The sequence below is a fragment of the Trichomycterus rosablanca genome, chromosome 7, assembly GCF_030014385.1.
Source record: "Trichomycterus rosablanca isolate fTriRos1 chromosome 7, fTriRos1.hap1, whole genome shotgun sequence".
Taxonomy (NCBI): Eukaryota; Metazoa; Chordata; class Actinopteri; order Siluriformes; family Trichomycteridae; genus Trichomycterus; species Trichomycterus rosablanca.
The window spans coordinates 14,195,152-14,212,256 of record NC_085994.1 but is presented as its reverse complement, the minus strand read 5'-3'; the positions used below and the strand labels follow the sequence as shown (position 1 = coordinate 14,212,256).

The 17,105-nt window shown below is 38.9% G+C and overlaps 1 protein-coding gene across 2 annotated transcripts in view; it reads left to right on the top strand.

The window, feature by feature from the left end:
- Positions 1–17,105, top strand: part of slc16a1b (solute carrier family 16 member 1b) — a 41,044-nt gene that overhangs the window by 9,057 nt on the left and 14,882 nt on the right. The gene's annotated exons all lie outside the window — the stretch shown is intronic.

Genomic DNA, 17,105 nt, shown 5'->3' with positions numbered 1-17,105 from the left:
GGTAGCAGCAGTTTCCTTCTGTTTCATACATATCGCCCCGTCTCAGTCTAATCTGCAGCATTTCTCTCCCATTGATAAAAATGCGGAACACCACGTTTAGTTTCCAAATAAGGAACGATTACGTGTGACGCAGGCACGTGCAAGTGCGTGCCCCCCCCCCCCGGAAGTCGTTCAAAATGCATTACAGCTCCTGCAATACGAAAAAAAGAGCTTTAACATGAGAGTCTATGAGAGCGATCCGGGGCGATTCTGAATCAGAGCCTGATCGCCCCAAAAGGGGCGGTACTGTACGGAACACAGCTCGACGCTGATTGGACTACGATATTCCGAGGCAAGACCGGACTCCAGAACAGTCACAGCTAGTTTAACACTGGTTGAATGTGATAGAAAAATTTCTTCCCTTTCGCCCTTTGGTGGTGCACCGCCCGATCGCCCTAATGAACGAGCCGCCCCTGCGCCAGACCTAGATGTAAGTTGCTTTGAATGAATGCAAAATGCTGTAAATGAAAAAAATCTTTGCTTCTGACCTTGGTGAATTCTAATTGTGTGCCTTACAGTTTATTATTTCATGTAAATAGCAGATTACTATTTAGAATTGTAGTGCACGTTTAATGATGCAGTTTTAGTCTTATTCTTACCATTTATTATGATGTAGAACTACTGTAATGTAGATACACCGATCTGCCACAACATTAAAACCACCTCCTTGTTTCTACACTCACTGTTCATTTTATCAGCTCCACTTACCACAAAGGAGCACTTTGTAGTTCTACAATTACTGACTGTAGTCCATCTATTTCTCTACATACCTTTTTAGCCTGCTTTCACCCTGTTCTTCGATGGCCAGGACCCCCACAGGACCACCACAGAGCAGGTATTATTTAGGTGGTGGATCAGCACTCGGCACTGCAGTGACACTGACATGGTGGTGGTGTGTTAGTGTGTGTTGTGCTGGTGTGAGTGGATTAGACACAGCAGCGCTGCTGGAGTTTTTAAATACCGTGTCCACTCACTATCCACTCTATTAGACACTCCTACCTGGTTGGTCCACCTTGTAGATGTAAAGTCAAAGATGATCGCTTATCTATCACTGCTGTTTGAGTTGGTCATCTTCGAGACCTTCATCAGTGGTCACAGGACGCTGCCTATGGGGTGCTGTTGGCTGGATATTTTTGGTTGGTGGACTATTCTTTGTCCAGCATTGAGTGTGTGTTGTGCTGGTATGAGTGCTGATTATGTTTTTAAACACACACTAACACACCACCACGTCAGTGTCACTGCAGTGCTGAGAATGATCCACCACCCAAATAATACCTGCTCTGTAGTGGTCCTGTGGGGGTCCTGACAGTTGAAGAACAGCATGAAAGCAGGTTAAAAAGATATGTAGAGAAACAAATGGACTACAGTCAGTAATTGTAGAACTACAAAGTGCTTCTATATGGTAAGTGGAGCTGATAAAATGGACAGTGAGTGTAGAAACAAAGAGGTGGTTTTAATGTTATGGCTGATCGGTGTATATACAATTTAATAAGGTAGATGGCATTTAAGCCAGCGCAAACAGTTCACATTCTTACTCTTAATGAAATAGGGATACGTCCCAAATTGTTTACTTCCACACAAGGTAGTATAGTTAAATACTACAGTAAAGATGTTGTAAATGTAAGTGTAAAAAAAAAAAGTATGGTATTACATTTTCAGCATTTAGCAGATGCTTTTATCCAAAGCGACCTACAGTATTGTGACAGTATAAAATCTAAGCAATTGAAGGTTAAGGGTCTCTAGGGCCCAACAGCAGCAACCTGGCAGTGGTGGGGCTTGAACCAGCCATCTTCTGATTACTAGTCCAGTACCTAAACTGCTAGGCTACAACAACTTTTATGGTATGAAGCAAACACATTAATCCAAACTGATTTACCATGCAAGCATTTAAGGAATCCCAACATTGGCACCTTGGAAGTGGTGGTGCTTGATGCAGCAATGTTAAATCAATGTTAACCACTGAGCAACCACTGCCCACAACTCAAGTTTCTCATTTTCAGTTTCCACCATTTGTTTTTTATCCTCAATAGAAAAATATCTCGCCTCTCAGTCAGACTTTATTACTTGGTGTGTTTTTCCCTCCATCTATTGAATCGCCATGTAATTCCGGTTGAAGCTCATTCTGGAATGTTTTGCGTGCTCTGCTACTGTAAAAAATTAACGAATTTTACTGCACTCTTGTTTTCATTTCTTATTGTGTTGACTGATTAGGCAGCTACTGGTCACTTGAGACTGCTAGTTTTTTTAAAGCCGTTTCCCACTCATTTAAGGTGGAAGTTAGATTAACATGCTAGTCAAATTTAAAGCCTTGTGAAATTCATTACTATTGGTTCTCATACTTTTTATTAGCTTGGTGACAACAGTAACCTGAAGTCTTGAAGCTACATGCGAGATTTTTGTAAGCCATTAACAATGGACCCATAATACTTGTGCATTCCACTGCTGAATGTGCATGACAAGCCATCAGGCAGTAGTGTTGTGAAACTGTCATGCTACTCTGATGGACATAGCCACATGGATTAGGGAGTACTTTGGAAAATCCTTATCACTCAACACAGTCAACCGCTGCATCACGAAATGCAGTCTGAAACTGTATTATACAAAAAGGAAGCCATATATTAAAAAACGCTGGCCAGCTCTTTTGGTCTGAAGTCCTCTGAGACAGATCGTAAGACAGTGGAAATGTGTTTTGTGGTCAGACAAGTCCACATATCAGCTTATTTTTTGAAGAAAGTGGATGTTGGATCTGTGTGCTGAAGACAAAAAAAGACCAACCAGGCTGTTATCAACGCAAAGTGCAAAAACCAACATCTGTGGTGGCACAGGAGTGCATCGGTGCCCAGGGCTTGGGTGATCTGCATATATCTGAAGGTACCATTGATGCAAAGGTCTATTTTGGAGAGACATATCCTGCCATCAGGATAACGCATTTTTCCAGAAACTCGACAGACAATACCAGGTCTCTTCTGCATGGCTTACTTGACTGGCCTGCCTGCGGTCCAGATTTGTCTGCTATAAGAAATGTATGGCACATCATGAAAAGAAAAATCATACAACAGCGTTCACAGACCGTTGAGCTGCTCAAGTCTTGTGTACAGCAATTGGCAAAAAATCCACTTTGCAAAACTGCACTCACTAGTATCTTCAAATTTTCTATTAAAAACTGATGTGACCCAGTGGTAAACGTAAATCTGCCACAGCTTTTTGTGTTGTTGGCATCACTTTCTATATTGAAACAGTTTATTACAGTGGATAACTAAACAAGCTATTAAAAAAAGAATGCGTGTTTGGTTCCATCGGAAAACATTGAGCGCAGGCCAGGAATACCCTAGACAGGATGCCAGTTTTCCCCAGACACAGCCAATCATTTCTGTGTAGACACTTGACTGGCCACTAGCGGGGTTAGGACTGTGTTCTAATCTCAGTCGTGGCGGCTTAGCGTAATAGACTGCTGCACCATCCAAGCGCCAAATTGAATTGACATCCAGCAGTTTAATGAATTACAGAATATACTGAATTATCTAGCTTTACTGTGGTAGAGATGGTAGAAAAAACATTTCCATCACATATAGTAGGCATTTTTGAATGTAGCCAAACAAACCAGCATGCCTGCCTGCTCAGATTTTAAATTTATCTTTTTTTTGTGAATGAATGAATGAAGGAATAGTGGTGTGAAGTAGGTTGTTGGGCATGCTATGTGAAATGCCTACCAGGGCGGAATACTGTAACCCTGTAGCTAGAGATGGGACGATCGATCGGCTATGAATCGGTATCGGCCGATTTTTTTATCAAAATATGCTATCGACAATCGGTCGATATTTCCCAAATGTAGCCGATTCGATTGTGTGATATATAAAGATCACGTTAAGTTAACAGCTCAGTGGATTGATCCAGACTTTGAGCTACGAAGCACCAACCATCACATCAAAATTAATCAACAATCGTACAGAAACCACAGTGAAAGCTCTTCATGACCTAAAATAACATCATTAATGTTGTGCATCATACATACGATGTAATTTTGCTGATTGAAATATTTACTTTAAAAAGATAATTCAGCCCGGTCACATCTGAGTCGATTCTATCAGCACGTTATATAAACTCCTGGTTCACTTTGGTAAATCGTAAGCGGTTCTTACTTGTGATGTAGAACTGAAAACGTTACAGAGCCAATCAGAGGCAAAAGTTTATTCATTACCAAATTCGTTAGTTCAGGATCATCTGCTGAACTTTTAGGATTATCAGAAAACTTTTAGACGGAACGAGTCTGACTCGGTTACAGATCTGTGGTAATAGCAGTTTAATGAAGCTTTTTAATGTAAAAGAGTCACACAAACTGTTCTGAAGTATCTGGTGTTTATTTAAAACCATGACATTTAATTAATAAAAGTAAACACGGAGAGATAACTGAGAAGAAAAACTTACGCTTCGACTGAAAACGAATCGACTCATGAATCACTTAGCGACACTGTGAACAAAGCGTCTCTCTTAAAGGCACAAACACACACACACGCGCTGCTGCGTTTGTCTCCGGTTTATCTTCACTGTGAGGCTCTTTTTAAGTTTTTTTTCAGACTGAACTGGATAACATTAAACCTGCGTGTATGTGTGTGGGCATGTTGCCCCCCCCCCCGATCGAAATCGGCTATCGGTCGATCGCCCTGAAAGGAGATCGGAGATCGAAATCGGTGCCAAAAACCCTGATCGGTACATCTCTACCTGTAGCTAATGCCAGCTGAACATTGTGTTACTGCCAGGGGTCAGTCTCAGTTTAAAAGGATACACAATATGTATGTAAACACAAGACCATAAGCTTGTTAGATATCCCATGTCAAAACCATGGGCAAATTTCCCAATCATTGAGGTGTATGTCCACATACTTTTGGCAATATAGTGTAGCTTTTTAGTTCTCCTGGCTTTTGGCCTCTGTATTAGAACACTATATTGGTACTATATTTACAGAGCTTAGTCAATGGTTAATAATTGTGTGCTGCATTACGTGAATGGAAAGAGGCCACCGAAGTGAATGTGTGAAGATAACGTGAGAACAGCAGTGGGTTGTAAGGTCAGGGTCAGAGAGGTTTTTTCCTATTCTTGTATCGTGTAGAACTGTATTGTGTTTGGTATGTGAGGTCAGGCTGGAATAGTCGTCCTGGGTGCCATTCCATTTTTGGCTGGGGAGAGCTTATTGTTTCTATTCAGAGCATCTGGTCTTATCTGTGATCTAACCTTAAATTACCCTTGAACCTGACTGCTTAGCCTTACACAGTTTTTGTGCAGTGTGCCAATAAACTCACCGGAAAAATTTCAAACAATAGCAGTGAAGATTTGTGGGACCTGTCTGGAATCCTGTAGGATGTTTGGTTATCGTTTTGGACTTTTGAAGCCAGCAATTCAAGTTGAAATTGTAGGACCTGTGAGGACTTTTTTGTATTGTATTTTATTTATGTATTGTGTTACATATTGTGATGTGATTATGCCTGGGTTGATTTACCGTAATTCCTATTCAATTTGGAGATGATAATTAATTTGTAATTAATTATGTATGTAATTTGCTCCTAGTGTCTTATAAATAACTTTGTAATTTTCCTTAGATACTAAAATACTGTTTGTTAAAAAAAAAAACCTCTAGGGTGACCACATTAAGTGAAATGGACAATTTAACTGGGCTTTTTAAATTAAGCATTACTGTGTTTTATCAGCAAGTGACTAAATATGCTTCTGTATATGTATTGATGCATTAAATAAGTTAGATGTAGAAGTAAATTCAAACATGTAACAGTGTGTATATACACTGATCAGCCATAACATTAAAACCACCTCCTTGTTTCTACATTCACTATCCGTTTTATCAGCTCCACTTACCATATAGAAGCACTTTGTAGTTCTACAATTACTGACTGTAGTCCATCTGTTTCTCTGCATGCTTTGTTAGCCCCCTTTCACCCTGTTCTTCAATGGTCAGAACCCCCACAGGACCACTACAGAGCAGGTATTATTTAGGTGGTGGATCATTCTCAGCACTGCTGTGACACTGGTGTGTGGTAGTGTGTGTTGTGCTGGTATGAGTGAATAAGACACAGCAGTGCTGCTGGATGTTTTTAAAAACCTCACTGTCACTGCTGGATTGAGAATAGTCCACCAACCAAAAATATTTCTAGCCAACAGCACCCCGTAAGCAGCATCCTGTGACCACTGATGAAGGTCTAGAAACAGCAGCAACAGATGAGCGATCGTCTCTGACTTTGTCTACAGGGTGGACCAACTAGGTAGGAGTTCCAGCACAACACACACTAACACACCACCACCTTGTCATTGTCACTGCAGTGATTAGAATGATCCACCACCTAAATAATACCTGCTCTGTGGTGGTCCTGACCATTGAGGAACAGGGTGAAAGCAGGCTAAAAATATATGTAGAGAAATTAAAGTTCTACAGTTTCTACTGACTGTAGTCTATCTACAGATGCTTCCATATGGTAAGTGGAGCTGATAAAATGGACAGTGTGTAGAAACGAGGTGGTTTAAATGTTCAGTGTATGTCAACATTTTAAACAATATGTTAAATTGTTAATCTATACTTGTAGCTACATGAATCTTTAACTTTGTAGAAAAGGTACAGTTAATTTTTTGCAAGTAGTTTTGAGTTTGAGGTACAGTGTAGTGTTTACATTGTGCATCCACATATCACTTAATATTTGTCTAGGTTCTGTCTTAAATCATGCAAGGTTTACACCAGAACAGGTAATCAGTTAACATGCATACAGTGTTGCAATACTAGTATGTAGTGGAATGTTTATTTAATCAATGTAAGCAACACTGGGTGATTGATGAACGCTGATTGATTTAAAGGCTGTAACTTTGCATCTAATGTTTAGCATTTAGGTGGCTACTGTTTTATAAGGAAAACTACGTCGATATGTGTGAAGAGTTGCTGGTTGTAATAAAATGATTGGCTGGACGTGCACATATTCTGGTTGGGCATTGGTGTTTTAAAAGGCAGTGTGGACCATTGAGCCCCACACACAACTAGCCTTTAAAAACACAGTGGAAATGCTTGGAGGTGCAATTTTGTGTTGGATCACAGATGTTTAAATGAGCATTTATATCTGCTAAAATGAGTAAACCTGATTCTAATTATTTTTTCAGGGAATGATGTTGAATATAATCAGTGGGTAGCACTGTCGCCTCACAGCAACAAGGTCCTGGGTTTGATCCCCAGGTGGGGTGGTCCAGGTCCTTTCTGTGTGGAGTTTGCATGTTCTCCCAGTGTCTGTGTGGGTTTCCTCCGGGAGCTCTGGTTTCCTCCCACAGTCCAATGACATGCAAGTGAGATGAATTGGAGATACTAATTTGTAAAGGACTGTTTGACATTAAACTCGTGAACTGATCAATCTTGTGTAACCAGTAACTTACCGTGTCATGACTGTAACCAAAGTGTGTAAGACATGACGTTAAAGTCCTAATAAATAAATCTAATTTTTAAATACATTTTTTAAAAATGCCTACATTGTAAACAGTTAGTTTTTCATTCATTCATTTACTTAATTTTTCAGGTTTGACAGTGCTACCCATTGTTATTCACATTGCCATATCTTTGGGAATCACATTTTACAGTTTCATGGTGTATTCCTCTGATCTATCTGTGGCTTCCAAGGATTACTGCAACTTGCAGCACATTTTCAGACCAAAGTTGCTTCGAATTTTGCTCATCTAGTTAACAGCTTAACAGGATAAGTGTAACCTGAAACCATGGAAAAGCTGAATGAGCATTTTTGCAGGGCAGTGTCATTGGACCTCAACAGTTTTCAGTTTCTGGGAGCATTTAGGGACTAAGGGTGATTTTGCTGATCAGTTTTTGTAGGCATGATCTGCAACAAACAACATGGCTATGGAGATGAGCATGAACAGACACATGATATGAATGTCCAGAGCTCATCTAGAGTCAGCATTCAGTGTGTGATTACCTGCAGCCTGCAGTGTGTTACTGTGGTGAAAATGGGTCACCACAACCACACACTCACACACTGACAAGTTAAATTGGCTCTGGCATGGCATGAGAGTGCTTTGTGCTTCTATGTTCCACTGCAAGAGAATGTCACATGGCTTAGCTATGATGCTCGTGTTTTCAGGTTCTCTTTATCTGAATAGCTACATGCTCACACAGACACAAAGGTTTCCTATAAATAGTGCTGCATGTGCTGTGACTGATGTCAGCTATTATCAGACTGCTCTTTTTAGATTCTGAAACAAATCTGTGCTTAAGAGTGCACTTGTTTTACCAGTGTCACCAAAAAGTAGACCTGTGTTGGTGAATGAAATTAAACACGTTTTCATAAACTGCTTTTTCTTGGTCAGGGTCAAAATTTAGGGTCGAATTTAGTGTGAGTTTGGACTTACAAAACATCAGATGCTGTTTGAATACGATTGGTCATATAGATGCTTATTTTACATAAATAAATTTACATTTTGATTCCAATAATTGTGTGTATGTTTTATTAGGATTTTAGCGTCATGTTTTACACACTTTGGTTACATTCATGACAGGACAGGAAGTTAGTGGTTGCACAAGATTAATCAGCTCAAGTTCAATGTCAAATGCGGTCACAGGCAATTTTATATCTCCAGTTCACATAACTTGCATGTCTTTGGATTGAATAAGGAAACCAGAACTTTTGGAGGAAACTGAGAGAACATGCAAACTCTACACAAAGATGATCCAGACCACTCCACCTAGCATTCGAACCCAGGACCTTCTTGCTGTGATGTGACCGTGCTACCCATCGAGCCACCGTGCCACCCACAACTATTGTAGAAAGTGCTCATCTATCCTTCAGACTTTGTTTCTTCTAATTATAGGATTAAGAGTTTTAACTAAGAGTGTTCTGGTTTTTCTCTTAATACCATAGACAGAATATTCTGTTATGACTGACACATCTAAAACTTTGAATTAATATGTGTGCACACTTTAGTCTTGTTTGTATAGCTTGTCAGGGTGTGATTCTTTTATTTATGTGCATTTTAAACATTGTGAAACACTTATTTATTTGCAGATATTACATCTACTACACAGGGGCTTGATTTCAAATGATATGTAGTTTAAGCAGCCCTGACTAACTATAATCTTATTAAAATGAAAGTGTTAGAAGATTGGGAAAGGATTGCCCCAGAACAGTCATTTCACAATAAAGCTACTAACCAGGATTACACACCCGATTACGTCCAAGCCTTTATTGTGTATGTGAAAACTACCAATGATGCCAAGACGCAAAGCAAACGTCTTTATTAAACTAAATAAACACGTGCTCTGCCAGGTTGTAAGTAATTCCAGGTCCTAAGTGTGTTTTTCATACCAGTAAAGATCCATGCTCAATCAAAGTTGCTGCCTGGAAAGCAGGCCGAACAGACATTATATACACAAGATGCCACACTGGGCACATATTTAGAATTAGTTTAGAAACAAGCATGATTGTTTGGAGTTGTCTGCTTTAGGACAAGGACAGCTTGCAAGCACTGAGGAAATCTTATTTGACACTTTAAAGCACTATGTAGTGTCATTCTCTGTAAAAGTACATGTGGAAGATGATGGAAAATAATGTAAGCCCCTAATTACTAGCATAATTTTAAAAATGATTATCACAATTGCAGACAGATTTCCACAGGTATTGTTTTTCTTAGGCTGGTTTTCATTTAACAGCATATATTAGCAATCTGACGATCACTACTTTAGAAGTCTTTAAGGCGACACGTTGCTTTAAAAAATTACATCAAACAGGCCATACGGTGGGTGCAAGTGTATTAGTTACAAAAACTGAAATAATTTACAGATTTTTTAAATGGGACACTTGGTTATGGCTAGAGATGCATGAGTACCGATACTGGTATCGGGTATTCGCCCGATACCGCGCTCATTAACTTGTACTCGTACTCGCAAACGAGGCTCCAATACTAAACATCCGATACCGTGTGCCTAGTGCACACTACACGATTTTTGCCCTGATTTTCGCTCGGCGACTGGTCGGCGCTAGATTTGCCGGCTCGGGAGCAACTCTGCGTTCGCTCGGCGATCAAAACTCGGCTCTCGATCGCTAAGTGTGAACTATCCAACAACTCGATCCGACCGGCTCGCCGAACGCTCGAGTTTTCTAGCATGTCAGATATCTGATCTCAGATGTGCGACTGGGAATGAGTGACATGTCTAACAGCCAATGAGAACGCAGGATACGGTGTGAGGGGAAACGCAGGAGAGGAGTGTAAACAGGTGGGACAGGGGGATAATATAGTTTATATCAGAATACACCGGCACACACACACGCACGTTTTACAGTATTTCTGACCTGATCGTTCTCTACAAAACAACAACAAAACACCAACATTGCAAAAATATTTATTAACCTCCAACTCACTACAGAACAATCCATGCTATTCGTGTTGCCAAATCCACTCAGATTCATTTATTTTTCCTCCTTGATTTCATCACGTCAGCGCACAAACACTTTGATCACTCGCTACTTGTTGACTTGCATTTTTGGACGTGGTATCATTAAACTTCTCATCACTTCTCACGTGTGTTTTTGTTTTTTAAAAAAAACAGTATTCTAAATAGGTATTGGTATCGGTATCTGCATCGGCAAGTACAAAAATACATGTACTTGTACTCGTACTCGGTTGGGAAAAAATGGTATCGATGCATCCCTAGTTATTGCAGTGTATCTCAAACATGTAACAACTACAGAAACAAAGAGAAGCAGTGTTTAAATGTGAAAAGCCCTTCAGAGGGATTGAATAGTGAGTGGGAGGGCAGGGCAGGATTGTAATGTTTATGGCAATGAAGTACAGATGGAGCAGGATGCTTACACATACTTCTGCAGAGAAGAGGTGCTTTCTGGGAGCTAAGGTATTGGTGAACCTTATCCCTTTTGAAATATTTCAAAGGGCAACATGAATTTATCACTCAAACTATTTTCTGGGTCTATGATTGTCATTTGTGGGTTTGAAAGGGAAGAATGACAAACTCAGGTTAAGTCAACAGCAAGAAGTTTGGTCAAGTTTTGTTGATTTTTGACACAATAAGAGATAAAATAAGATATCTGTCACTGTACAAGTACAATGAGATGTTTAAAGCAAGCCTGAAGATGCCTAATTAAAGTAAATTGCATAAAAGGTAAAACTACACTTAAGCACTTATGTTTAATCAAGGTAATTATATGAAACATACCACACTTAAGCTACAAAATCTAGCAAAATAAATAAAAAAATAGTGTCTTAGAAGAGTGTCTGGTGTCAGGAGCATTGTAGAGAGATTGCACAGAACAGTTATTAAACATTCATGTGTGACAGTTAAACATTATTGCACTTATGAAGGTCTGGGGTCTCAGTGGGTAGCACTGTAGCCTCACAGCAAAAAGGTCCTGGGTTTGATTCCCAGGTGGAGCGGCCCATGTCCTTCCTGTGTGGAGTTTTCATGTTCTCCCTATGTCCGTGTGGGTTTCCTCCAGGAGCTCCAGTTTGCTCCTACAGTCCAAAGACATGCAGTCAGGTGAATTGGAGATACAAAATTGTCCATGAACTTGTAAACTGATGAACCTTGTGTAACTACCTGTCCTGTCATGAATGTAACCAAAGTGTGTAAAACATGTTAAAATCCTAATAAATAAATAATATATCTGTATAATATATAAGCAAAGGCAGTGGAATTTATTGTACATAGCATAGGTGTATGTGATGTGTCAATTTGGTGACTACCTCAGTTGCTACACATATACAGTTGTACAGATTTAGTAGTGAATGAATGCTCTGTGTACAGTAGTGAAAACAGCACTGGGGTAAAAGCTGTGGTTGTCCGATCGAATAAAGCTTTGTAATGCTTGCCGAATGGCAGAAGTTAAAGATGTTGTGGCTGGGGTGGGTCAGATCTCTGCACATTTTAGTGCACTGTTAATGTTTATTTGCTCAATTTAACATTGGAAATTCTACCAATAAAGAGAAATTGTAATGAACAGTTTTTTTTCCTTGTCCAAACTTGCTCCTACTGAAATGAACAAGCTGTTGATTTATTTATAGGTGTCCAAACCTTTAAAACAACTTTGGCATTTCTCCAGTTACACATGGACTACTGATGACTGGGATTCACTTCCAGATGAACTGTGCTGTGCTTAAATCAGTCTGGAAAGCTGTTAGTGTGGTTTATGGTGGGAGAGTCGCTTTGGGTTTGTATATGTGTAAGCATGTGTGGCTAATGAAGTCTGCACGGCGAATGCGGTATGAGCTAACGTGGTTGTACCTTGTTAACAAGGTCATGATAGCAATTCATGACCTTGCAATTTACAATTTACAATTTAATTGAAATACAATTTCCTACAATTTAATTGAAATCACTTTGTAGAATTTATAATAGCAGTTCACTAGGGCTCGGTTTGCTGCGCATGAGGAAAGCTGGAGTTAATGAGCTGTCAGCAGTGGCTGAAGTATTACTTTGGATGTGCAGAAGATCGGTTAAACAGTGGAAAAAATTTGACTAATGATCCAACTACACTTGTGTTTACAGCATAACATCCATTTCTTTCTCAGATCACTGCCTTCTAAGGCTTTCAAATACCTTTAAACAGTTACAAACTGAATTTCATGTGCTAGAGAAGTTTAGTATTTTGATGGGTTTAAAATTGTTGCCTAATATTACATTTGCTGCAAGATCAGCAAACACTTTCACCCCTAAAACACAGAAGGTAAAAAAAAAAACTCCCTTTCATAAGACATAAGGAGGTGATTTGATCAATTGAATTTAAACAACTCCTTTTTTTTTTTATTCAGAGTGCATCTTATGTTTAGTAACGAGAACACCCCTTATACTACAAGCTCAAGTTTGAAATTAATTCCTGATCTCGCAATATCTTCTGGAAAACCTTTTTTTAATGTTTGTTTCTGTCTTCAAATGTTTGTAGTAGGGCTGCACGATATTGGAAAAAACTGACATTGCGATTTTTTTTTTTTGCCTGCGATATACAGTATATATGCAGTATATATGCAGGAATTTTCAGCACATTATTAATAATATTAATAATGCATGTATCTTACTCTAAATAAGGGGCTCATCTGTGAAAAAGGGTGGTGCCTACAAGGAATACAAGAGATTATGACAAGCTACATCTTTGTACTCGGTTGAAACTGAGCATTAAACTAAGAAAGCTTCAATATCACATGAGGGAATAAACAGGATTGACAAAATGGGTCATTTAATATTTTATTTCACAATCAAAACCTCTTCAAGATTATTTTAAAAAAAAATATACAAACAAAAGAGCAGCTATACACCTGTTCGAAATCCGAGATGCCTTACTAAGCTCACTACTGAGGCATCTTAATATTTCAATGTTATTTTGTTATTTTGAAATGTTATTTCGTCCTTAGTGATGAAGGCAATCCCAGAATTCATTGCGGCATCTCTTCTCTCACAGAAAAATCGAGATGTTATATTGACATGTTAGCGCTGTTCCACCTCATTCCATTGGTTTTAATGGCTAAATGCTAAACGAGAAACCCGATGGAATCGCTAAGTAGCGTGTTCGAATAACCTGCCTTATAAAGTTAATGACTTATTAGAATCCTCTCTACTGAGGCAGCTGCCTATGTAGGTAGTAAGACAGCAAGGCGGCTCCCTAGGTTTTCGAACACACTGGTAGATATGTCATGGAAAATGAGAACGGTGTGAATTCTCGTTTTGTGTCAAGTTGTAGCATGACGTATTTGATAAATTTTGCATTAAGTGACATCGCACGTCCTGCGATGTGACTATTGCGCATGCACACATTGCGATGACGATGCTGAAACGAAATATCGTGCAGCCCTAGTTTGTAGTATGTCCTTGTATGCAGCACCCTGTAATTCACGGTTCAGTTCCCTTTAAAGATCTTCATCCTTCTTGATTTCCGCAGCCTCCACTGTTATCAGCCATCCAATTTGATTTCTTGCTTCTTTTCATTTTTTCCAGTTGGTTTTCTTTAATAACCTCCGAGTTCCATCCAAAGCGCCTCTGATTTTCTGTCAGTAAGCTTCACTTAAAGCTTGCACATTAGTAATCTGTGGTCTGTTCCACATTTAATCCCAGAACATGTCTTTGCAATTAAAATTGAGCTTAGTCCATTTGGTTTTCTATTTGATGTCATCCAGGTGTAAGGTGTATTTCCTAAATTTGACACAGCAGAGTGAAACCAAGGTTAAATGCAGCATTACCTTTAAAGATGTTTCCAATAGCCAAAAATCAGCAAATATAATTGTATTAAAATGTGCAGAAAATGCCATATTTTCATTTTTGCCTTTAAAGAAAGCTTTTAATTAAAAATCTAATTACACAGAACAGTTATTTAACAGTTATGTATTGCACAGTGAATGGTTATATATTGCACTAGGTGTGTGTGTGTACAGTCACAGTTATTATTGAAATAACATAGATCATATAGAATATAAACAAAGGCAGTGGAATTTATTGTACATAGCATAGGCCTATGTGATGTGTAAATCTTGTGACACTGCTGATCTGTACAGTTGTATATGTACAGTATGTGTAGCGACTATGAAGTAGTGAATAAAAGCTCTTGGTTCATTAGTGAAACAGCACTGGGGTAAAAGCTGTTTTTAGTCTGGTATATAGCATATATAGGTTTGTACATTAGTAATCGGTGGTCTGTTCCACATTTTATCCCAGGACGTGTCTTTGCAATTAAAATTAAGCTCGTATATCAAAGAACGTAGTCGATTTGGTTTTCCTTTTGATGTCATCCAGGTGTAAGGTTAAATGCAGCATTACCTTTAAAGATTTTTCCAATAACCAAACATCAGCCAATAATATTGTATTAACTTCACAGCTTTTACTTAAAAATCTACAAAACAAAGAGTTTGGCCAGGATTGCTTGTGGACAGTGGGTAAACAGAGATTCCAAAATGTATATTGTGCACCGAGACTTTAGCCATGCCGTGTTGTGTGTGCCTTTAAATGTTGAGGACATTCTACTTGCCTGATCTAAACTATAAGGTACATGTTGATAAGTTGTTGTAATGTAAGTGAACACCAACCGCCTCTGTTTTATCAGCAGTAACACAAGTCGTGATAAGAGGTGCAAAAGTAATGTGTGTTTTAAGCTTTTGAATGAAAAGGCAGGACGTTTAGCAAGAAGCACAGCAGGAGAACAAATAACACTAAACTTTCCCCATCAGATGCCAAACCACTAATTTAAAAATATGTGGCAAATAGAATTCAACACACAAAGTGAAAGTAAACTTCATGAAATGTCCTGACATCTTCCCCCAAGTAACACAACCAGAGAAACGTATTAATCAGATGGTTGCATTGGACACACATTTAACCCAGTCATTTCTTGTAAGGGGGGAATATCCCCTACTCTGTGATACCTGCTGAATACCTATTTCTATCACACATACTGACTGAATGTCCTAAATACTCACAGGAACGACAATCTATAGCAAATCTTTAAATCAAGACAAAATGAAAACAATCCTGAATTTCTTGAGATAAAAAAGTAAAGAATGCATTATTTGACAAGGACTGATGAGAATTACTTACCCTTACTGCTAAAAATATAACCACTGTGTAAGCATGACACAAAACATCTAACTAAATAAATAAGCTTTTGGATGATGGTTCATTTGATTCAACCACTTTATTTAGGTCACAGCCTGGCAGGTCTGTTTTATTGTAGTAAAAGTAACCGCAACTCTGGTTAACTACTGAAAAACTTTTTCTACAAATAATTTTATCAATTTGCATCCCTATTTTTTTATAACTTGTGCTGCTTAGTCACAGAGACCACAACAAACAGGTTCTGAAGCAGGTTGTCTTTTTGATGATTTGCAGTTTGTATTTAGAACCATGCAGAAAAACTTATGAGGACTGGCGCATGCTGATAGCTACATAAACATGACGTTAATTTATGATGTTTATCTTCTCTGTGGCTCTGATGACATGTTGAGCTCATGCCAGCACACTGGATCAAGTAAAACCTTGTACTGAAGACATTTAAATATGTCTGTTTAAAATAGAAAACCAATTTAACTAAACACACTAATCGACCAGACTGCTTTTTTTTTTTAATTGACAAGGCATTTATTTATTAATTTTTTACATTTTCGGCATTTTTGGCATTTAGCAGACGCTTTTATCCAAAGCGACTTACAGCCCTGTGACAGTATACTGTCTAAGCAATTGAGAGTTAAGGGCCTTGCTCAAGGGCCCAACGGCAACCTGGCAGTGGTGGGGCTTGAACCTTTGGATTACTAGTCCAGTACCTTAACCACTAGGTTACAACTGCCCTTTTTAATACACACTTAGCCTAGCTGCCTTTTTGTAATTAGCAGTTATATAGTCACAAGGGCGGCACGGTGGCTCGGTGGGTAGCACTGTCTCCTCACAGCAAGAAGGTCCTGGGTTCGATCCCCAGGTGGGGCGGTCCAGGTCCTTTCTGTGTGGTTTGCATGTTCTCCACGTTTCCTCCCACAGTCCAAAGACATGCAAGAGAGGTAAATTGGAGACACTAAATTGTCCATGACACTTCGATATATCCTTGTGTAATGATAGATCTTGTGTAATGAGTAACTACGTTCCTGTCATGAATGTAACCAAAGCGTAAATCATGACGTTAAATCCTAATAAACAAAAATAAATATAGTCACAAAGACTAATTTTGCATGTAAATAGTCCTGTTTTCATGTTCTCCTACTGAAATATGTTTAGTCCAGTTTTAATTGGTCCAAACTGCTGCTTTGTTAAACAGCAACCAATGAAAAGAAATATAAGTATAATATAAGTAATTTAACACAGACAAAATCCAATGACCACTTTCGTCAAAGAATCATGTGTCTTAAGTGTGTCGAAAATACACAGATAAGGCATAACCTTATGACCACCTTCCTAATATTGTTGGTCCCCCTTTTTGCCCATACACAACAAACTGTGATGTATTGTGTATTCTAACACATTTCTATCAGAACCAGCATTAACTTCTTCAACAATTTGAGCTACAGTAGCTCATCTGTTGAATCGGAACACACGGGCC